Source organism: Falco biarmicus, chromosome 7 (genome assembly GCF_023638135.1).
Source record: "Falco biarmicus isolate bFalBia1 chromosome 7, bFalBia1.pri, whole genome shotgun sequence".
NCBI lineage: Eukaryota > Metazoa > Chordata > Aves > Falconiformes > Falconidae > Falco > Falco biarmicus.
Window position 1 is genome coordinate 55,171,236 of NC_079294.1, and position 24,027 is coordinate 55,195,262.

A 24,027-nucleotide genomic window follows, 5' to 3' on the forward strand; every position below is an offset into this window, starting at 1 on the left:
GGTTGGGACAATGACAAGAGCTGTCCATTTGCAACTAAGCAAATACTTTCAGTTTCATTCCTGCTTCAATCCCTAGTTACGGTTCTGATTCTTTCTTTACACATGTGCAAATGTGGCAAACATATGACACAAATTGTACAAAACCAAAACCTGCCAGCTTTGCTGTGACACAATGGTACCCACCTTGTACATTACACACAAGGCTGAAATGCTACTGTCTTCTGCAACTGTTACACCCTTTTTTCTTTCACTTCTTTAAAAACAAAAGGTCTTCCCTACCTAGGGAGCAACAGATCCGGTGGATAGCAGAGGAATATAAGAGCAATCATAAACAACAATTGTTTTGCTAGTGGTTTTGTAAGCAAGGACTCCAGCGATCAGGACTAAGTTCCTGAAGATGCTTTCCCATTCATATTATCATTGGTGAATTTTCTATCAAGATAAATGAATGTACTCATCTTGCGGGCAAATAACCTCTCCTCAGAGAAGTCTCAGGTCTGTCATGGAGCAGTGCAAGGAATAGGCAGGCAAACCCATGCACGCAGAGTCATGGGTGAACTCCAGGCTCTGAGAGAGCATACCATGCAACTGTAAATCTTTATGGTAACAGCCCTGACAGCTGATCTACCAACATCAATATGGTCAGCTACCAAGCAGTGCAATCAGGGAATTGCTAGCTGCCAGATGGCAATGGCAACATTCTTCCGCATGCTTCTACATGACCGTGAAAATGAAGAATTACATACAGGACATAAAAAAATTAAAAGGAATATAAAAACAAAATCACTTGAGTACAACCCCCTGAAAATAATCACACTCATACGCTGTTTCCACAGCCTTCATGAATTGCTTTCCACCCACTCCTTAAAGGAAAAATGTTTGATACAGCAGACAGCTGTTGTGCATTCAGGGATGTGAGAAAATGTATTCCATATTACTATTTAATGTATCATGCCTGTGTGAATAAAATCATTAAGCTTGCATGTCTCCTTTTGGTTTATTTATTCTTAAATTTATACACACTGAATTAATTCACCACTGCCACCCAAACTGTATGAGCTCCTAGGGTGTTCCTCGGCACAGCATTTGACCCAGGATGGAGTTTTCACTGGAATGGCTCCTTTAAATCAACACATATGTGCTCAGCCTACATCCACAGACAGCAATTTATCCGTGATAAATGCTATTGTTCAGCAAATCCATAGCCCTTGAGAAAAGTCAGCAAACCTTTCCTGCTCCAAGGTTTTCTGCTGGCATTTTTTTTCTTCTTTCTTTACAACAAATTCCCACCCTCACCTAAACCACAGAATCCTTTCTACTGCTCCCTATGGACCTCCCAGGAGAGACAGCAATGCAACCTTGTTTCCTGCAACTTGCACGGGCCAAAGCAATTCCCTTTTGACTCGTTCCCGGTGTCACCTGGAATCTTACTCAAGCCCATTAAAAATTAATTAAAAGATTTTTGTTGTCAGGCATGAAACTTTGGGATGAAGCGCTTGGGGGGGCAGTGTCTTCTTCCTCCAGCTCTTCCTTCCAAAGCAGACTATGGAGCAGTATCCCACAGACCAGGGAACACTATTCCAAAGCAGACCAGGGAGCAGTATCCCAGGAAGGCGCTTGCCGCTACATGGCTGCGGCCAAGCCTGGGGCTGCGCAGCGCTCACCGCTATCTGCACGGCCCATCGCACTGATAACCCGAGTGCTGCCTGCTATGTTTACCTCGCGGTAATTAAAATTATATAACATAAATATTACGTAACATATTGTACAATAGGAAGGATTTAGAACGTTTGCAGGAGGCCGTGATGGTGAAACCTCTCGCCAAAAGTATCGCTTAAGGGGTGACCTGGCAGCCCCCCGTCGCTGCTAGGACGCCCGCCGGCGGGGGCTCCAGGCTGAGCCGGGGCTCAGCTGGCCGTGAGGGCCGGTCCCAGCGGGAGGAATTCCGACAGGAGCAGAAAGTTGGCTGGGGGTGACAGGACGGGGGAAAAGGGGGAAAAAAAAAAAAAAAAAAGGCGATTATACGGGGAAGCCGCAGCAGGAGGGCCCCCGGGGGTGTCCGCGCCCCGGAGCCACCGCCGAGAGCCGCGGGAAGCTGCGTCCGCTCCGCGCCGCCCCCGCCCCGCCGGGGGGTGCCCCGTGGCGGAACCGCCCTCCCGCCGCTACAGGGCTCCGTGGGGGGCCCCGCCGGCTGCGCCGCGGCAGCGCCCCGGGGCACGCAAAGCGCGGCCCGCCCCCGGCACCGCCCCGGACGCGCCGGGTCCCCCCCGGGGCCGCAGGCGGGGCCAGCCGGGGGGATCCAAGTTGGCAGCGCCCGTCCGGCCCCCCCGCCCCGCCGGACCCCGCGCCCCCCACCCACCCCAACGGGGCCAGCGGCGGGGCGGCCCCCCCCATCCTGGGGACAGCCCCCAGCCCGCCCGGGGGCGGCCCCACTCCCCGCCGTGGCGGCCGAAAGTTGTGCGGAGCCGAACAATGCGGAGAGGACTATTTGTCCTTCCGCCGGCCGGCTGTGACGGGAGGGAGGGGGAGGGGAGCGGCGGCGGAGGGGGTGGTGCGGCCCGCCGCCGAGCGGGGGGAGGGGCCGGGGGCCGCCGCTTGCCTCGGGCTCCCGGCGCGGGGCGGGGCGGCTGAGCCCTCCCGGGGCCGGTTATGAAACGCGAGGGACCGCGGAGCAGCGCTGCTGTGGACACACAGAGCGGTCCGGCCCCGCGGGGGAAGTCCCCTCTCCCGGTACTGTCGTGCCGCCGCAAGGAGCACAGCCCCGCTGCCCGGCCGCCCGCGGTTAACGGGAGCCCCGGTCCCGCCCGCCCGCCCGCCCGCCCCCCTGGAGCGCAGCGCAGCCCGCGGGCCGTGTGCGCTCTGGAAGCCGCTCACCTTCCCGCTTGCAACTCCAGAAACGAGCCTGAGCCTCAAAGTAACGCTTTAAAACAAAAAGTGGCTTTAAACCGCGTGGGAAGTGCTCTGGGTGCTTGTCCTGTTTAAGCCAACCTTTTTTGGAATTAACTAAGAATAAGTTTTTTTAAAAAAGTTTAAAAGCAACCGGATGTTTCATCGCTCTCGTGGTACCTTGCTACTTACAGAGAAGTGAGGGGTCACAGGAGATTTACAATAGCTTAATAAAATTAATCTAAAATTATACTGCCTTCAAAGGGGACTTAAAAAAAAAAAAACCAAATCAGTGGGAGAGAAAACGTGATTGAAATAAACACCCAACCGTATTCCCATGGATATGGGAATATCACCACGGGGAGTGCAGGGCCAGGCACGCTGCTGCTGTGCCGCTTCCCTAGAAGAAAACTCACTCAGAGGGTGTAGATTACGAAGAATCATGTCACTGAGATTCTAGAAAGGACTTATTTTCAGCAAGGAAAACAATACCAAGTTTTAAGTTTCCTATGTAAACTACATGCCCTTCGCTACACATTTTGATGCTCGATTGCATCATGCAGCTCAGTGTGGACAGTTTGGAAATATCCCGAGGATAAGTGTTACTGCTGCCAGCAACTGGGGCAAAGCAGCTTTCACCTAAAAGGCATCTCACACCGAAAGATGTTGGATAGATGGGTGGAACGGAGTTAATTCGTAGTGAGGATCAAGCATGAGGATCACCACCGTTAGCCTGGCTTCCTAGGGAAACCACTTGCAGGCGGCCACACCGCATTCACGTGGACGGATGCATTTCCTTAATAACTCATAAACTAATCTGCTAATTTCAGCCAAGGAAAATGGGGGGATCACATTTGCACACATTTAATGGAAACAGGGATTAAAGCGGGGAGGGGAAGAGACAGTTGGTGCACCTACTGAAGAAAAGCCTACTTGAGGGCAATCCTTGCCCGCGACCAAGGCACCTGAGCCAGGATGCAAGGCCAGGGAGGGCAGCCTTGGGTAGCTTCCCTTCTGGCAGAACCATTTCTGGTATTCTGCCTGCCACCAGAGCGGGAACAGGAACCAGCAATCTGTTTTACACAGAGCTTTTTGAACATTTCCCCATCTCCAAAGTTTCATAGGAGCTGGGAAATAATTGCTTTAATGTAATCAAACCACATATAATCCACAGATAATGTTTTCCATTCTAAAATTGCTTGAAAGAACGTAAGTGAGGTCTGACAGTAGCCATTCACCAGCCGGTCCCGGCTGGGCCTCTCGTGCATGAGGTTCCCACTGAGCACTAATTCCCTCCTCAGCACCGAAGGGAACAAGTTCTGTCCCTCACACAACTAATGGACCGTCAGATGATGTGTTCTGGGGAACTAAAGGATGACAGAGAAGACCAAATTTACAGAGGAAAATCACAGCTTTGAAGAATAGTAGCAACTCTTTATACCAAGCACATACAGAACTACACTTTAAACCGCACTGAAAAAAGTTGCATTTCTTAAACCAGTGGAGCAATAATATGTTGGGTTTATACTGTTATTTGTCATTCGTCTAGGGGTTTTTTAAGGCTTTAGGAAAAAAAACAATCTTAAAGTTTAAGTTCTGTTTTTAAGGCTTATGCAGCCTCATCTTAGGTGGACTCTCACATAAAGAAAACTGTGGAATATTCAAATATTTCCCTCATATATTATCATAATTATTTTGTCCAACAATATCTGCAGAGCACATCAGATTAATTTTCATTTGGGAATACAGTTGTGGGCAGTCTCCTTGTCATATGTATTTCTAGTTTAATTCTTAAGTAATATAAATATTTTTGTTAGAAATAAGGGACAGTCTTGCAAGTGCTCTGACTACCTTTAATCTTCTTTTTATATGAATCATTTGGGATTTTGCTCCACAAAATACATCTTGCCCCCCATAATTTGCTCTTACATGGCTCTTAACACAGTAAAATCTGCAGGAGTTGACTCAATTATTGGAGATACTTCATTATCTAGAAAGTCCTCGTTATCTGCCTCAGAGTGGACAAAACCACTTTCAGAAATACTAATGTGGTAGGATTACTGTGTATAGCGTAACACAATTTTGACCATAAAGTGTTTCCATGACAGATACGCAAATATTCAAGGCCAGATGACTTCAACAATGGTACCAATGCTTTTGATGAACTAGTTTGCACTACCTCATCTGATCCCCTCTTTTATCATACATAGATGAGACATTTTACGCATTCACATGGTTTTGACATTGTCATATGCAGATACTCATTGGAACTACATAGTTTCCAGATGCTGCAGAATAATACAGCATCATAGTCCAGAAGGCATCCAACAGGAATTTTATGAGTTTTCACTCAAACAAGAAACTAACGTAAAAAATTATGCATGTCATATCATGTAGTACATAGTCCCAAGCAGGTCTCAAGTCTAGAGCTAAAGTATACTCCAAAGAAACTGAATTTTTTGAGTTTTAGTTTTACCTTCCTTTTTTGGGGAAGGGTTTACTTTATAAACAGTGTATTTATGATTTCAGTTCTTCTGTGCTTAGACAGCACTAGTTATAATTTCCAGAGCCATCATAAATCACAGGTAACCCTACCCTAGCTGCAGGTCCTAGAGAGCTGCCATGTGTCAGACAGAGGCTTCTGAATGAAATATGACCTTTAATCAAGTTTCAACAGCTTACAAGAACAGAGAACTGAAGAAAGGCCATGCTGCTCAGACCAAAGGTCCACCTATAGCCCAGTGGCCTATCTCCAAAATAACAACCCACTGTAGCGTTTATTCTTTTCAGTTTAATCTCTTGTATGTTCTCAATGCAGTGACTATTCAGTGGGGTTCTGAGAGCAGAGATGGGTTTGGCCCTGTACCCGTTCCTGGCATTGCATTGTTTTTTCCAAAGTAATGAGAAAGAACAAGCATTAGCCAGTACAGGACACTCAGGGAAGGATGCAAGAACCACGTACAAGCCAAGTCACCCTTTATCTGGCACACTCCCCCTTCTGTGAATAAGAAAATCAAGAATTTCTCATGCAAGAAGTTGCATTTGATTGTTGTTCTCAATGGCTATTGAGAGCTTATCCTTTCTGAATTTATTTTGTTCATATTGAACTATTCTAACTACTCAGCAGCTGTACGCATAAGAGATTATAAAAGAAGAGTCAGCAAGTAATGAAACTTTAATACTATCAATGGGTCAAACATATCCCACAAGGGCAACTCTTTGAAAGTCAGTAAAGGAGATCCAGGTCTTGAAGGGAAGACTTGTATTTGTTCTCCATCAAATACAAGACAAATATATTGCCACTGAAAGCTCTAAGGGCCAAGTTTGATTTCTGGTAAAATCTGAGATTTTAGTCATTCATTTTACATTCCCTACATCACCTTATCTCCAGTTCTAAAATTAAGGTTTTACAATATGGAACATCCTGTGATTAGCCCAGGGTTTCATGGTTAGTTTGCTACGATGTGCAAGCTGTTGTCTCTTGGTTGGTGGGCAGACCAAGCAGAATGATTAAAGGTCAGTCCCTCTCTGCACTGGCCTTTGTAGGACTCAGGGTCTTCTACCCAGATTCTTATTTTCATTAAACCTACAGGGATTTAGTATGTTTGAGTCAAGTACCCTCTTAAATTGGATTAAAATTGGAAAATACATTTTAAAGTTACTGGAAAGACAGACAAGCAGACAAACTGGTAGTGCAATCACATAAACGTTATCTTCCATAAAGAAAAAACAGAGTAAAAGCAGCTATACAAGGTACTTGCCATAATACTGTTCTGATTGAAATCGATGGCTGTGAAGCTACTGGCTTCAAAGGAGGACGAAAGGATAACCCGTCTAGTGTCCCTTCAGTAATATTTCCAGCACAAACATCACAGCTTGTCAAATTCATATTACATGTGGAAATTTTTCATTAAGTTCCCTAAGAAAAATGGTTATTTCAAAGTCAAGAGCTTTTTCTTTCTAACATTGTTTTGTATTAATCCCCTCTTTTTCGAACTGCACAAAAAATTCAAATTAGTTGTATAGCTCAAGGCAGTTCTAAAGTTTACATTCATTGTTGATGGTGATTGAAGTGATGGTTATTAGAGACCTGAGCAGCTGCATTGCCATCAGGGTCCTGGCTCAGAACTGCAAATTGAGGGGTTGCTCAACCCAAGCTGAAGTTCAGAACATACTTTTATCTCTGGGAGGTAAGAATTATGGTACAGTTTGCAAATTTTTTTTCAATGTCAGACTCAGTTTAAGGTTTTTGAAAGGCTACTGTTGCATAAATAAGTTTGAGTACTGCCTTCCACTTCATAGCTTTAAATATTACAATCCCTGTTCTTACTTTTAATGTTGAGGAAAATATTTTAGCAGCACAAACAGAAGACCTTCTGCAGACTCTTGCCATCCTGAACCACCTCAGAGTTTTAGGTTTCTCTTCAGCGGAGCTATGATTGGGCTCTCAACTCTGCTAATAATTGAGTAAGTTTGTATAGGTCAGTTTAATTTTCTTTATCTCAGTTGCCTCACATGTAAAATAAGAGTAGACAATAACATCTCTTAAAGGGTTGCCAGGGAGAACTAAACCATAAGATCTTCAAATGAAACACATAGCAAAAAAAAAAAAGGTTTTAGGTAATTTAACATTTAAAACTATAAGTGGGTAATATTTTGCATACTGGTATGACTGTATTTTAATCTTGGATTATAGGATAAATGTACATGGAAAAAAAACCCTAGTTATATACAGGTTACCACTAGGAATATACTACCTTCATAAAAAAAAGGCTAATAATGTTAATCTAAAAAACCCTCATTATTGCTATTTCATACCAAAAAGATTTAAAGAGACACTGTCCTACAACTTCAAATATATTTTCAAACTGTATGAGAAATAAATTTTAAAATTACTGCCTGTAGAAGTATTACTAGAATATATATCCACATGACCTGCATTGCCTAACAGCTGTACAATACCTAAAAAATATCTTAAGATTTATTACCTGTGAAAGCAAGGATTCTGTACATTTTTTTTTGTATGCAGAGACCATAAATTTAACTTCCTTTTTCTATGTAAAATTCCACTCACCCAGTTTCTCTGATCATGTTTTAAAATATGTATTAATTTCAATAGGAAACACTTTCTGTGGTTACACCTTCTACCTGATATTATAGAAACACTGTAAAACATATGTTGCAACTCAATATCAATACAGCCTTTAAACTCTCCTTAAATCCAATAACAAAAGAGGAACTATTAGAATATCAGTTAAGTGAGACCTGCTTGTTGGGGGAGGTGTTGTTTGTTGGGTATCTTTGGATTTACACTGCAGCTGTGTATTTGTATATTGCATTTGTAGTGATTAAACTGGAACAGTAAAATAGCATGAGGTATGCATATCTAAAAATAAAAATGTTTTATTCCATAGTCTGTGAGACAAGGCCATTTCTTGGACAACTCCAAACAAACAGGAAAATATCTTCCTAATAAATTTACAGCTATTTGGGTATTTGTAGCTTATAAATAAAACATTGCAGATGTTTACTATGAGTTATTACTTATTTGCATTTCACATATTCAGAATATATTTTTTCACCTCTCCATTAGAGGGTACACAATACACAGACAGGATGGTAGAGGGCTAAGAGGTCCAGAACTGTAATACTTAGCATAGATGCAAGTCTGGGAAGAAGGCCATAGAATAGCTGAAGCTGAAAAGAGGTGTCCAGCTTTTGCTTTCCATATCAAAGCCTTTATTTTGATTGACAAGAAAATGGTTTTAAGAAGCCTGTAAGAACCTTCCTGAGACAAGAAAAGCTTCCCGTGGGATCACTTTTCAGACTACCAGTTAATGATAAACAGTGATACTTCAGTATGTAAGCAACTCTAACTGCCGTGACACAAAAGAATACCAGAAATGTTGCTTTTATATCATGATATTCATGATACTGGTCTCATGACCTGCTCGGTGCCACCTTCTTGGTCTGACTTAGCTCTGCTGTATGTATGATAGCTAGTCATCCCCACGTATAACATTTGATGCATTGACCTTCTGAGGTCCCTTCCAAAGTGAACTGTCCTGTGATCTTGTGATCCCTATGATTCTTCGTATTAGTTGGTTTAACATTTCTTTTGAGCTTTCACACCAGCAGAGAAATTGCCCATGAAAATCTGCTATAGGTACATAGAACTTTCTCACAGAGGAGGGAATGATGATGCTTCTCACCTATGGTCAGCTTTAGAAAGGTTAGCAATGAACTATCAGATAGTCTCTCAAATGTAGGGGAAAAAAAATCCAAACAATTTACTTAGCATGCTGTAAAGCCAAATTAAAACTAGGACAGAAAGCTTTTGGGGGAATAGACACATGCTAAATAAAAGTGGCTGCTGCCACTGCCACCCTGCAGGGCCTTACAAGATATCATGGAATGTGTCAATGTGATTTATTTTTATGAATTATTCCTATGGGCATTATGTATGTATTCTGTGAAGATTAAAAGGAGTTGTTTCTTTAGAGATGCTACATTAAGAATCACCATAATGTTATCGTTTAATTTTGTAAAATAAATTATTCCACTCACTGAAAATAGATCAGTATAATAGAATAAATTTTATATATATATATATTCCATCATAGAATAATTCACAAGGCTGAATACATTTTTAAAAGCCAATGAAGTTAGAAATGAAACAGATGAGGCAATAAGCAAAAATATTTTCCTCTTTTGAAGCAATATACTCTGAGACCTATTTCCTGTATTGTAGGATTTAATTTTCCTAATGATATCTGTTAGCCCTTCAGGAACTTAGGAAGCGGTTCCCACTATTACCCACATTTTTAAAAGAGGTTACCAGTCTGTTAGTTGCCTGTAGAGGCACTGGTTTCAGAGTGTCTATCATTTCAACCCACACTGAGCAAAACTATGCTTATCTCAAACCCAGTATTTCCAGTAGGGTTTGTACCTTTCTAATAATCCGTATTGAAGGTCACATGGCACTTGATATAGGACTACTATGCAAATTTCTATAATCATTAATTACAATTGAATATTTTTCTGTGCAGCGCAGTACAGAAGCTTCAAGAAGCATACAGCCTATCTGTTTCAGCATCAGGAAGCATTCAATGACTGGCCTGTAGAGTCTGCACTGATTACCTTCTTGCTTCTGACTGTAGCTACCAATTTCCAGCAGAGTACATGTATTTCTAACAGGTGCTGATTTCAGTGTAGACTGCTCCCTATGCTTGTAGTCATTGCTGTCTGGGAAAATTATTGCTGGGTGCAGAACAACTGCCAGAAATCTCTTTTGCTAAACCTTCTAGGACTAAACTTGGCTGTTGACTATGGCTAATACCCACGCTGAAGGGCTCAACTCCAAACTGCGCTCACTTCATCAGGTACAACCTGAATATGTTTAAAGCTTTAGGCAATATATAAAGTTTCACTCCTGTGCATGAGAGGACATGAAAATAATCCATGCTTCCACTTTATACATAAAGCAAATATCTACTCCTAAATAAAAAATCTCTCATGACTGATTTTGAAGATTAATAGTTCATTTAATTTTGTAAATTAGTGTAAGTAGACAATGATTGTCTTCTTTTCGTATTGGTTTTTTTCCCTTCCTGTCTTGTAGTGTGTTATGATTAGGGGAGACTCTTGCTTCTTAGAATTATTGTGCCTTCATCATTAAATGCAAATTTTTGTGGCAGACCACTTATGCATGAGAATGTAACTGCACTTGTGCATTAGTTATGTACATACATAACTACATACATACATATGTTAACTATAGCACAAGGTACTTAAAAAGACATATTAGAAAATAATTGTTTGAAATATTATTTATTAGATCAAAATTTGTGTTTAACACATCCAAGGTACTTACTTGAGTACAGGGTCTCTTTCATATAGATTTAGTTCTAATTAAATGAGCTTCCTATAAAAATCCATGGACAGAAAAGCAAGAGAAATGCAGAAAATTGATTCTGTCACATTCTGGAGTAGTTATAAGGCAATTTATCACTTATGAAGGGACTTAAAAGCTCATGAGCATTTGGGGCACCACATATCAGAAAGGAAATCAAGTTCATAAATGACTCGCCAAACGTTACAGGAGAAGAATGATCCAGGGTATGTTAGAGAATTGTGATATATGTCCAAAGGCTGTTGCAGAGTAACAAAGAATCTGGGGAATGAGAAGCATGTGTACCATTCTCCTGTATTCTCTATGTGTGTATTCTTTTTATGTTGCTAATTGTACAAAAAGACACAGGCTTAAAAATCAGTCATATAAACCTGTGTGCTCTGCATCAGGACCCTGAGCACAGTAACAACCTCTCTGTAATTAATCTGACCAGCCTCACCTGAGGTCTCCCCACACCTTTGAACAGGGATTCTTATTTAAGCTCAGGCTGGGCATTTCAATCCTTTCCTAAAATATGTCTTAGATGGCCTGCTGCTGGCTCTGTTCCTGAAGTGCTGTAGTGTGTCTCTTAATGGATGTGGGACCCTGTCTTGCCTGATGATCACTGGACCACTAACAAGACCTGTTCCTGTTGCTATCCTGCTTTGCTTGCCTGTCTCTGGTGCTGTGGAACTGTATGCTGCTGGTGAGGTCCTTGCCCAGTCTGCACTGTAAACACCCCTTAGCTGCCAGCTCAGCTTTCCTTAGGGAGCAACCTGCTCTTGCTGTTCCCTGCCATAGTGTTTAAGCTGCATGCCTAAAAAGAGACACTGGGAAAAGAATTCCTGTATTGCTAGAAATGCGGAAAGCTTGTCGTTCAGTAAACCCTTCCCTCCTTTTATGATGGAAGAGTATGCTGCAGCTGGACTGATGGTCACTGTCTGGCCTTGCTGTTAGCACCCCATTCCTCAGAACCTCAGGTACCTTTGGAGTCTACACAGACCAGTGCAGGATTACACAGTATATGATACCACTCAGGTAACTGCTGTTGTAATAGTGAGAGATGACTTTTATATGAGACAACAGTTATAATAAACACACATGTTTATTTTATAATACATTAGAATATAAGCAATGGGACAATTACTGGGAAACAATTACTGCAAAAAAACGTGTTTCATGATTAAGACCTGCCTTGGCCATTAAGTCTTGACCATTACATTCCCATTCTGTTGTGAGAGAACAGAACAAACATTGTGGGTTTTTTAGAAAACAAAGCTCTCTGTATTATCTGTCAGATATTTTTAAGCAGGATGGTGGCATGCCTTGTCCATTCATTGTGCAATTTCAACTTCTAAAACATTTTAAAGAGTTTAATACTAATTAAAACTTTTTGTCCATACACAGTCTCATGGAGTTATTTATGAGTGAGGTGTTAGGAATGAGTCATAATTTTGAGATGCCATTTTTCTATAGTATATTAAATGCAAGAATATGTCAAACGTTGTCACTGAGGTTTATTGTTAAGTCTGCAGATAGCATTTTATTCAAAACAATGTTTGCTGTATCTCATATAGCTTGAAGTCTACATGAGCTTCTTTACTGCAGTCAAAGGAGAAAAGAATTCTTTCTCTGCCATGAGCAGTAGTAGTGTCAGAGATCAACTATGCTACAAACTAGCAGTGCTCATTTGCAACTATACATTGAGCAGTTGTGGAGTTTCTTTGCCACTATATCTTTACCCCTAATGCAAGACTGATGAATAATGATGCTACATAGCTGGCCCTTCTCTAGTGGCCCCAGTCTCAGCCTCTCATTCACTGTACATTAAAGCAGCTACATTCTCTTCCATGGGCTAAAAGGTTTAGATGTCTACCTGAATTTGTAGCCTATTCCAGGTAGGTATGCTTTGCATTAGGCAAACAAGTGCTTTATCTCACATATGCATGGTTATGTATAGAATTTGTCACTTACTGAAGTGTTACTGGGGAAAAAAATCACAGCTGCTAAGACAGGCATGGAAATGCGACTAATCTATGTCGGGTTTCAGTTACCTTAGTCCATAAGACTCTGTGAGGCTTTGTGCATCATGAAGACCCTACTGTATAATTCAAACTCTTTCATCTAGAGAACGGCCTAAATAAGCAGTACAAGAACACAAGTAGCCTCTAATTCGTGTAAGTGGAGGCATTCCTTTAGTTTTGATCTTCATGCTCTGAAGTATGCAGGGTTTGTGCAAGTGGTGATAAAACCACTAGTTGTTTTTCAGGGTTAATTTGAAATTACATACTACCCAGATCACACTGAAACACCACTAAAGTCTGTCTGTGAATATTATTGACAACTGCAAACCAGCTACAATCTTTTCACACACCCTTCTGCAGGCCTCCCCAGTTGTGGTTTATGAGAATCAATATAATTTGTGCTTTCTAGAAAAGAGGACTTGAGGACTTGATTCTACATGTGGTGTGTATTTGTCTAAGCTATAAAAATACTATGGAAGGAGAGGCCCAAGGCTAAAATAGCAGGTGTTTTTCAAGCTAGAACTGAAATCAATTGGCAGCACTGCATGGGGGGAACCTTGCGCAGTATCTTCCTGAACTCTGTTTGACTTAAGCAAGTGTTGGCAATCCTTATTTTCATGAAGTTAAGTTTATCTATTTTTTTCAAGAAGTTATAAAAAATATCATTTTTAATCAGGCCTTTTCATGTTAAAAAAAAAAAAATTACCTGGGCTTCCCGACAGTTAGAAAAATCTGATCTTTTTTGGGATACAAGGAAGAGTTAATGTGAAATTGCAGATCTTTTCTAAGTGTTTTGAGCAGTGGCTTTATGATTGCAAAGTCAGTCATTTTTTTTTCATGGCTCACTTTTCAGTATCAGAACTATGGGTGGCATCAGATTTCTAGGTTTTGCACCATTTAAACCTGGCAGCTGTTTAATTTACCTTTGTTGCATAATAAAACCTTCTTGGAATAAAAAGGGACAATTTCAGTAAGACTAGTCAGAGCAGGATCACTAGATGCTACTTTAGCTGCATCACACAGTTGTTCTTAGCATTTCACTGGGTACAGGTAACAATTTCAAAGGCAGATTCTCTAGGTTTCTGAATTCTTTATGCTCCTCAGCCAGTAAAGAAAGACTAGAAACAAGGTTGACAGCCAAGCAGAAAATGAGCGAAACAGGATGCAACAGCTCACCACCTATAACTGCTGATCTTAATGGGGAAGTGACTACAGCACCCTAGGGTAGGGTTGGTGAAGGTGACCCTAGTACTCTGGGTCACTGCTAAGTAGGAAGGATATAGCATTCCCCAGGTTGCTGACATCTGCTATAGCCAAAGCAGAACTACAACAACAGATACTTTGTAGTACTCTTTCAGTTCCTCTTGCCTCCCTACCTAGCAGAAATTTGCTACAGCAAAGAATTACATACCCATTTTAACAAGATTTCTTGCAGTAAGGAGTGCCTTTGTCCTGGCCGCAGAGAAGGTTACTGTCTGGGCTGATTACTGTCTTTCATGTTACTCTTCATCAGTTGTTGATTTACTATAGGCACTGCTAAGCAGTGCTCAGGTTGGTCAGCATGAAGATTCTTCTTGTAATCATGACTGAGGGTTTACCCCATCATTTTTCACCCATGTTTGTCATTGTGGAGGCAGATCGTATTTTCGGGTGCTGTTAAGCAATTACATTTCAAAAGGATCAGGAATGTATCTTGCCTTTTTTTAAGCAGGACAAACCTGATTCTTCTCAGTGGTGCTCAGTGACAGGATAATAGGCAACAAGCACAAACTGAAACATGTTAAATTTCATCTAAATGCAAGAAAACACTGTGAAGGTGGCTGGATGCTGGAATATGTTGCTGAGAGTGATTGTGGAGCCTCCATTCTGGGAGGCAAGGCCCTGGGCAACCTGCTCTAGCTGACCCTGCTTGAGCAGGGGCACTGTACTAAACTTAAGTGTCTTCCAACCTCAACTACTCTGTGATTCTGTAATTAGACCACCTTCTTTAATGCAGCCATCACATGATTTATGTCTTTTACTTTGAGATTGGATAACTGTAATTGATTCAACAGGGCAAGGCCCCATGACCACTGAGAGTATGAAGCTGTTAGATATTCATAGCCTAAGGGTGAAAATGAGCTACATAAAATCAAACAAATTGCATTAGTGCTTCATATCTATCCTGACTTGGGTGTGCTTGAGAAGGAATCTAAAAGAGTTGGGCTGATGAGATGTTACCGTCCTGGAATTGCCCTAAATGAGAGACCACATCTCTCCTCTTCTGTTCTGCACAGTGAGCCAGAGAGGTAACAGGGCTAGCTGCCTTGCCACTGGCAGAACTGTCTGCCAGCATCTCTCCCCATGGGCATGCTTTCCCCTCTGGTCTTCAATAGGCAGCTGTTGGTAAGTCAAGCTAGTTTATAAAGCTGCAGGAGCTTCACAGGAGGTATTGCTGAGAAGATTCTCTTTGGAGTTAGCAAGGTGCTTTTACTCTTTCAAATGTTTTGAGGACAAGCACTATCTGCTGCTTGCTGCACAGCTTTTGTAGGCATTACTGGTTTACAAAAGGGTATGAGGAAGATCACAAGCATTCTGGTTGAAAACATCCTTTGTCTTTGCACATTCCAAATAAACACAGTTTAAAATTCAGCTTCCTTAGACTCTTTTCTTCTTCTAGATGTTAGAGATTGTGTCATTCAGTTGTGTTGGAATATTTCCCCCCCCATTTCAAAAGCTACCCATACAGAGATGTTTGGCTTCCCTTCAAATGGAACAGTATAAAAAAAAACCAAAACTGCTGAGCACAGGGGTTAGCAACAGTTGCCCTTTGAAGTGATTGATACTTGAAAATTACTAGGGGACTGATACATATATATATGCATACACACACACACTTGTGAAAATGGAACAAAAGGTACAGCAGAGAGGCCATGATGAAAATCAGGTTTGTATTATGACCAGTTGGACTCATGAAATGCGATCAGATTATTAGCAATAAAACTTGCACAGATTATGGAGTTAAACTTATCTGCACAGAGAAGCCTCTGTTGTACTGGCTTGGAGGAATGCGTTTGTTTAACAAAGAATTTGCAAGAAAAAAATAGTTCACTTAAAAAGTTAGATGCAGAAGACTAGAGATTTTGATGTTATGCTTCCAAATGTGAGCAGAATGTGTTGGGGTTTTTTAAGTGTGCTTTTCAAGCTCCTTTCAGTGGATAGCAGTTCTAAAAAAAAAATCAACCCCCCAAAATTTATAAGCAAATAATTGATCAGTAATTTTTAATGTTTTTCCTATGCCATTGGAATTAATTGTATGTATTATCTATTTCAAATGTTACAGCCTTAATAAAAACTGAGTATGTATTTAGCCAGTCCTATTAGTATGAAGTTACATGAGGCATTAATACACCAAGACCCCTCCTTCCCTATACCCCCAGAAAAATGATCCCCTTTCTTATCTTTCCAGTATAGCAAGCTCTTTTATCCATATCTTTTACAAGCTGCTGTTGCCACTATTCCCCTTCATGAGTCTTGACAGCTGACTCAAGTTGATGGCCACACTCCCACTGACTACTTTAGAGTAACTGCCAAACCTGTTTCATACTGTAAGATGGGTGCTGTCTGTAACTCCCCATTTCTGAATTCACTCCTAGTATGTGTATAATTTATATATATGTTATTGTGGAAATGATATATGTGTAAAGTGTGGAAAGGAAAAAAAAAGCTTTTTTTCTTTGCTCTTTTGCTGAAATAGTCAAATCTTCAGGAGTTAATGCAGAACTCCTATGCCTAGTGTGGCTAAAACAGGTGAAAAGGACTGTGTTTTGAAAGCAAACTTTTCTACTACAAAAAAAAAAAGGAGGGAAAATGAGTTGAGGATGCTAATCAAACAGTAGAAAAAGTCCCTAAGGAAGTTATGATGGTGTTGAATGTGTGATCCAGGCCAGTTTTTGACTGAGGAAATATAAAACACACAAGGTGTGGGCTCAGAAGCAGAGACTATTGGTAATGGTTATTGTGTTTTGCAGACAATAGGAAGCAGGGTTTTGACTGGCCATCTGGTCTGCACTCTATAGCTACAGCTGTGTTAGCTAGCTTAGAGGAGGAGCTGCAGCTGTGTAATGAATATATACAGCGTAGGAGGGTGTGATATTTATGGCAAAGATAAGAATTGATGAAAAAGTAGCACTGGACATGCTTTAGGTTTAACATGTCATTTCAAATCCTGTTGTCTATGATTCAATGCTGGACATTTCCTTAAAATATTCACAGACCTGAAATAAGATATTCAATTCATAACTTTGCTGTAGTATGTGTGAATACAAATGCTAGAACTTGGTATACAGTTTCCCAGGTCTATTTGTTCTAAGCATAGTTACACAAGCACAGATTTATTTTTTTTCTGCCAAGCAGAATGATCAGAAGTTTTTGGTTTGATAGCTCAGTATCTAAGAATTACAAATGTCTTTTAAATAGCTCAGAACTGTGAATACTTTGAGCACAATTCATTTTATATTATTCATGCTGATGAATCAGACCCAGAATTAGAGATGGTCTGGGCACCTGGGTAGAGCAAAAAATTGTCATCACAAGGCATCTTGACTGATGTAACTTGTTGGTATTTATACTTCAGTAGAACAAATATATACAATTTTTTTTTAATGAGACATACGTATATATACAGCAGAGGTTAAACATATTCTACCTACTGCCCCTTCTACAGAGATGGTGAATAAGTAATTTGAATATAACTTTCTAAAGATACACCTTTCCCTAGAGAACACTATTTAGCTGCCACAGGTAAAACTATTTGCAATGGCCCATATACTGGTAGAGATGTACAAACCTGCCCACCAGTTACTAGCAGACAGGAGCTAACACGCGGTTGCCACAGCACACAGTAGTAGCAAGAAATTAGCCTGTAACTGGGTGGAAAAAGAATTGCCAGCAAGATTTGCTTTCTGCCTTGTAAAAGAAATGTACCTTGGATGGTAGACACTGCCTTGGAAAAAATACTCGGCTAGAAGCCCTTGAATAGGGAATTAGTCACATTCCTGGTTGCTTTTCCTGTGCCCAGGAGAGTTTGTGACAAGCACAGGCAAGTGTGAAAAGCCTTGATAATAAATATAGAGATAACATTCATCTGAAGAGTTGGTGTCCCTGGAGCATGGAGGGCAAGTGTTATTCTCTAGTATTCCTTAAAATACTCAGAGCAAATGGGTATTATTCTGCCTATGAAGACATTTCTCAGAAATCTGGTTCTATAAAGTGTTACTGCCCTAAGAAGTACTACAAGAGACTTAACACCCTGTGCCTTCAAGAAGCATTCATTCTCAGTGAAAAAAAACGGGTCACAGTAAATCCTTAGATACAAGGGTGGATGCAAGTAGCTGGCATTTGTTTCTCATTTGCATTTATCTTATTTCATTGCAAATTTTAATTCATCTCTTCCAAATGAATATGGAACATTTCATTTGCTGATCTTTTGCATTAATGTGGTCAATATAATTGGAGCTGAAGTGAGCTGTTTGCCAGATTTTCTAACTGCTGCCAAGAAAAACTTGGGTGTCATTTTAGAAAAATCCATGGGTGGAGGAGGAGGAGATCATGACCATCTGTCTATGCATCAAAGGCTAAATCATTATAGGGGAAAAATAACTTCTCTGTTGTGTTTGCCAGCCATGTTCCCCTTTAAAGTAAGTTCAGTTAGTAACTTTTGAAGATAAACATTTTCAAAATTGTCCTGTGGGCTCAAACATTTCTTGGAAGGAAGTTGGGGAAAAATTTAAAGGTCAAAAATGTAATTTTGGAAGTGAATGAGGTAGCAGGAGGATAACATTAGAGAAAAATTATACAGTCTCCTTGGAATCTTCCCAAATGCTGTTGCATCCCTTTCAGTTCCAGGATCTAACAAGTATATAGAAAAGGCAGCAGAGTCTCTTACTTGTCCTGCAAAGTATATGCATGCCATGCCCTGTAGCATTTACAGACTTCTTGACTTAACATTTAACAAAGGGACAACAGACTAATAGCATTTGAGAGAAGTTACAGTAAATATGCACCTGGACCTACCCGAGTCTTAGAACTTCTGTTGTCAGTCAAGATAATAGTCTGCAAAGTAAACATTCTGCAAAAAAAATTCCATAGAGGAGAGGTGTATTACCTGTAATATAGCTAACACTCCGCTCTTTTTATTTGGTTGCTTTTTTATTTAATGCACTGCAAAATTAAAATCTTGGCATCATGTTGAAATCCATCATAAGGAGCTAAACTATGAATGTCTTTGAAAAGCCATCAGTCCTTCAAACCAGCAGTCACTTGCAGGAGTGCTGTGGGCTCCTTTATTGTTAGTCACTGTGACATAAAGGTCTCTATGATGAGAGTGAAATGACAGCAAATTGATAATGGCAGTAACCATGGGAGTTCTGTTTAGACTGCCACTTCCAGCATTGCTACTGTTCTAGTTGAGTCCGCTACAGTAACTGCTTTAGTTCAGATAAGTTCTGCCTTCTAGCATATATTCTCATAAAAATTTTTGCATTTTGTAGGGTATGACATCTAAGTCCAGACATTGTTGGTTAAAATATTGCTTTGGCTTCTTTAAGCAGGAATTCTTCATAGTGTCAGTCTTCAAAGGGAAGATTTACAGTTCTTATCAGAAGCATGGGATTTCTCTTTGTATTGAGGTTCTGAATTCTCTCTTCCTTTGAAGATAAGAAACCCCTGCTATCACAGACTTTATCTGAATACGAATGGTTCCCTGGATTTGATAAAATGTTTAGGACTACTAGGATCAAATCTTAAATATGTGCACATTGAGAGTTCAAAAGGTGAATTAATTTCACCTTTGTATGCTTGCTATTCTTGACTCCTGTCTTTCCTGACAATACATAGTAAAATTTAAAAATGTAATTTAGGATATTTATGGCTTTTTAGAGCTATACTTCATGTTCTGCTCCAACATTTTAAAATAATAAAAAAAAATTACAGGCAGATCAGGGTGTGACTTTTGGGAAAATAATCTGTTGCTCATTTTTAATAAATGCAAAACCAAGCACAAGTGAATTTTCTGTGCAACCAAATGTCAGTAACGTGTTTCACATACTTGAAATGGAGCAAACACAATTTTAACTTGCATTACACCAAACAGTGGGCCACAGCGTTTGACCACATCTGGAATCTCTGAAGAGATATATATATGTGTATTACAAATTTTTTTCTAACAGTAACTACAAAGTATTACCTTAGCCCCAGGTAATAAAATGCCAGAATAAAAATAAATGGAAAAATATAACTAACTAAAATTTTCAAGAGTTATTGACAATTCAGACAAATTATCCTTCTATATTACCAAGGTTGAATGCTATCTTGAAAACGCAAATTCTCCACGTTCTCTATAAAAACAAAATTTGTTCACTGCAGTGATATGGCTGAGTTTGCTAAATGTTCATTTGCATCAGGCTTCTTGCTTGAATTGTATGTTGATCACCTTTTTAAGCTTTTCGTCTTTAATTTTAAGTTAACAGTGCAACAGGATTTGTGTATTTAAAAAAAATAATCAACAGTTAAGAGTAAAACCTAGTAACTAAGCACTCCTGTAACACTTGCAGAAACCTGATGGTAAAGAATGAATTTGTTTCATTATAATGAAAAGTGTGTGTGTGTATATATATATATATATACACACAGACACACACAGTTTCAGAACATTCTCCTAAGTTGTTTTTTTTTTTAAAAACAGACAAGAGTAGATACCTTTCTGCCCTGCCGTTGTGTCACAGTGTACATGGTCAACAAATAGTTGACCATGAATAGTACAATTTACTGTCTGAGCTGAATAATAGGATATCCTGTAAGGCAGGAGTGTTAGAAATCGGCATGGAGGATTGAATTGGAAAATTGCCAGAAGTTCAAGGGCCACATCTATTTTGCATAAAATGGAGCAGATGGTAGCTGACTTAATCTTTGATACCATGGTACAGTCCACCGAGATTATAAATCCCAGCATGAAACACTGCATTTCTTTCTTGCATTGAGCAGGTGATAAAGGAAGATACAACGTATCTCGTAGATACTTTGCAACACCTACTTTGAAAACAGGCTCTATGCTGTATTACTGTTTCTCGTCTAGATTTTTCTAGCAGGAGTTCTATTTTTAGCACTACAAATAATAGCATACAGTTGATTAGTAACTGCAATTAATTGGCAGTTTCTTGGCCACGTTATTGGAGCTTTGCCTATGCTGGCCTAGAGATTTATCTCAGGAAGCCTTTTTGCTGTGTTACACAAGCATTTATAACTATTCCTTTGTTATATTTGATCTATCTGATGCCATTCACAGACATAATTAGATTCAACCAATAGATCAAATGCTGAGAGTCAGTATTTGAAATTCTTACACTGCTCAAAAAGCTTGTGGGACATTAACATATTATGAAGGAGAGGATGTCTTAGATTGTCCCTGAGGACCACTATCTAATAGCTATTTAACATGCCACAAATGGTTAAGACTGTCAGCTATTTTGGTTGAAAGTGTAAGAAATTTACAACCTAATTCAGCAAATCTTAAATTTAACAGTAGGTCCTCACATATTAAGCAAAGCAAGTAAACATGTGAAATAAATACTTTAAATAGAAATCTTAATGTGTACATCAAAATTCCAGGAAATCCACACCATCTACATATGCAGACTATGGAAGTATATGACATAAAAATGTGTTATGGGTAGTACTGAATCTGTCACTACTTGTAGATGTCTCTGTGCTGCACCATATCAAATTAATGCTGAGTATGATTTGTGATGTAATAGAAAGGATTTTGACTGGTTTTAGTTCCATTGCTGAAGTTCAGGTACAAAATACTAATCTGAAAATAATGGTATTCCAGATGGAAGAAGGCTGATCTCTGAAGTCAAAAGAAGTGAAATATAGAGTAATTTTGTCAGCTGTCCACAACTTGTTCACACAGTGCAAAATCCATTGGATATCTGATAACAAAAATTGTGTTCTTTTGTGCTTTGGCAATACTTACACATTTTCTGTCACAAGATTTAAAATATAGGTGCCAGAATACTCCTAAACTTCTGGAATATCCAACTACTATACTGTACTATATTTGGGCATATTTTACTTTCATGTACTTTGTAGATCCCTACAAAGGCACGTATGGGCTGTGACAGATTTTTGGTGTAACTACTTTGTAAGAAAATAGTTCAAATCTGATAACTGATCTGTTAGTAGAAAGGTGACCTAGAAAGTACTTAGAATGTGTAACTGCTAGTGCTTCTATATCTGTTTCCTTTAAAAAAGGAAAATGGACAACGTTTTGTCATCCAAAGTTAAAACCAGTATTATTCAACACTTGTGAAGCCCAGCCTTAGCCTGTCTGCTTTGCTCTGATCTGACTGCACAGAGCAAACAGAAATCTGGGTGGCTTAAAAAAAAAAAAAAGTAGAGAGTTCACTGGCATTTCTGAATGTCTTTCAGTTGCTGCTCCCCTTCTCCCATTTAGGTGCTGCTGAACAGCGGACATAACTTTGTAGCTCTGTATTGCTTGTCAGAATCTCTGGCTAAACCCTTAAAACTGAGAGCTGAGGGAAGCTCAGTTACATCCTTTGCTGGAGCCTGCTTGGGGCTGTAGCTCTCACTGTTAGTACTATCCCGTTTGTCATGAATAGTTCCAATCTCATGACGTGGTAAAGCTACAGAGCCAAAGAGTTGTATCCATTGCTTCAACTGGAATAGCATTAGAGCTGCTATTATTCATGCCAGGGTCTGACTCAGTGTGAAACCTAAGGGGCATCGCTGCAGACTAAGGGGTAGTTACTAAGGTTTACCACTTCTGATGAGAACTGCCCTGAGCCTATATAAGCAGGAATATTTCAGTTTTATAGATGGGAGAAGCAGAGAGAGATCAATTTCTTTCTTTCGATATTACAGACAGTTTAGCATTGAGGAATTTCAGCTCTTCTCCTAAAAGAAACACAAAAAATCAAGGGGAAAACCATTTAGAAACGATTGCAACTGCAATTTTCTCTCCCTTTAAGAATTGTTTCCAAGCAATGGCTTCCTCTCGCAGCTTTTAATACTTAATTAGTCATTTTCATCAGCATGGAGTTGTTCTAATATGTTACTTCTAAGTTCTGATTATGAAATACGATGGAATTCTAAATATTTAACGTGAATAGGATTATTAGCAATGTGCCCTTGTTGCATGCTGCATTGTTATCCTCTCTAGTATTATAAAATATACAGTGTACCTGTAGCAAAAAGACCTTAGTAGAGTATACAGATGGAATTGAATTCCTAAAGCAGTCTTAGGTCTGCAAGTGTTATTCTCAAGATCTCAATACAGCCTTTTTAGATTATTATACATGAACAACAGAGAAAAAAAACCTTTCTCCATCTTTTTAATACAGTAAGTCCACGTATTATTCAAAGATATACTGGTACAAAATTACCAGTTTGATTACACTCTAGAATTGAAAAGACCATTAAGTTTTGGTTGGTGTTCATCAACATAAAGTTTATTATTTAATATTTTACTGTATGGGATATCTTTCTTGCAGATTATAATGCCCCTCAGATTATTCTGCGTTCTTTGCTCACCATTTTAAATGAATTTTTCTAATATTCTTAGAGAAAAGTTAGACTCTGCCAAAGGCATATAGAGAAATACTCTAATTTGAAATTGAATAGTACAAAACATTACAGTTTAAGACTGAGAATCATGTAGTGAGATCTTTTGTTTATGTATTAAACCACTGAATGAAGATTATTATAATATATCTGATAGTCAGTGGAAGAACACGGGGTGGAAAGCCTCCTAGATTGTTCGCTTTGGCACTGGTGGTTTTGAAAAGAGAAATCTGTGCTGCAAGCAAATCAGATTTTTGTTTACAACTTGATAGATGGAAAAAGGACATATACTTTATGCCTCCTAAGGTAAGCTTTTCCCACCGAAAGAGCTAATTCTAGGTTGGCATTATATTTACAATGGTTGAAATTAAAATTCTATTGGCCACTTCAAAAATGTAGCAAGTCAGTGTGGGATTTTGATACAAGCAAGATATAAAAATAGACCAGCAGCCCAAAACATTTACTGCTCATAGGCAGATATGCAACGAAAAGCCTGCAATGTATTTAGGGCTGTGTTATAGATCAAGTTCTACGTTAAACCATCTGTGGGAAGAGGAAGATCATGACAAAGTCAGATTTTCTTTATAGAACAGCTGGTGAGACCAA

At 39.7% G+C, this 24,027-nt stretch overlaps 1 long non-coding RNA gene across 1 annotated transcript in view; it reads right to left on the minus strand.

Annotated features, from left to right (window-relative positions):
* Nucleotides 1-4,461: 4,461 nt before the first annotated feature.
* LOC130153215 (uncharacterized) overlaps nt 4,462-24,027 on the minus strand; it is a 33,735-nt gene continuing 14,169 nt past the window's right edge. The window contains exon 3 of the long non-coding RNA XR_008823267.1: nt 4,462-22,755. This is a non-coding gene — a long non-coding RNA (uncharacterized LOC130153215). The remainder of the gene's footprint in view (nt 22,756-24,027) is intronic.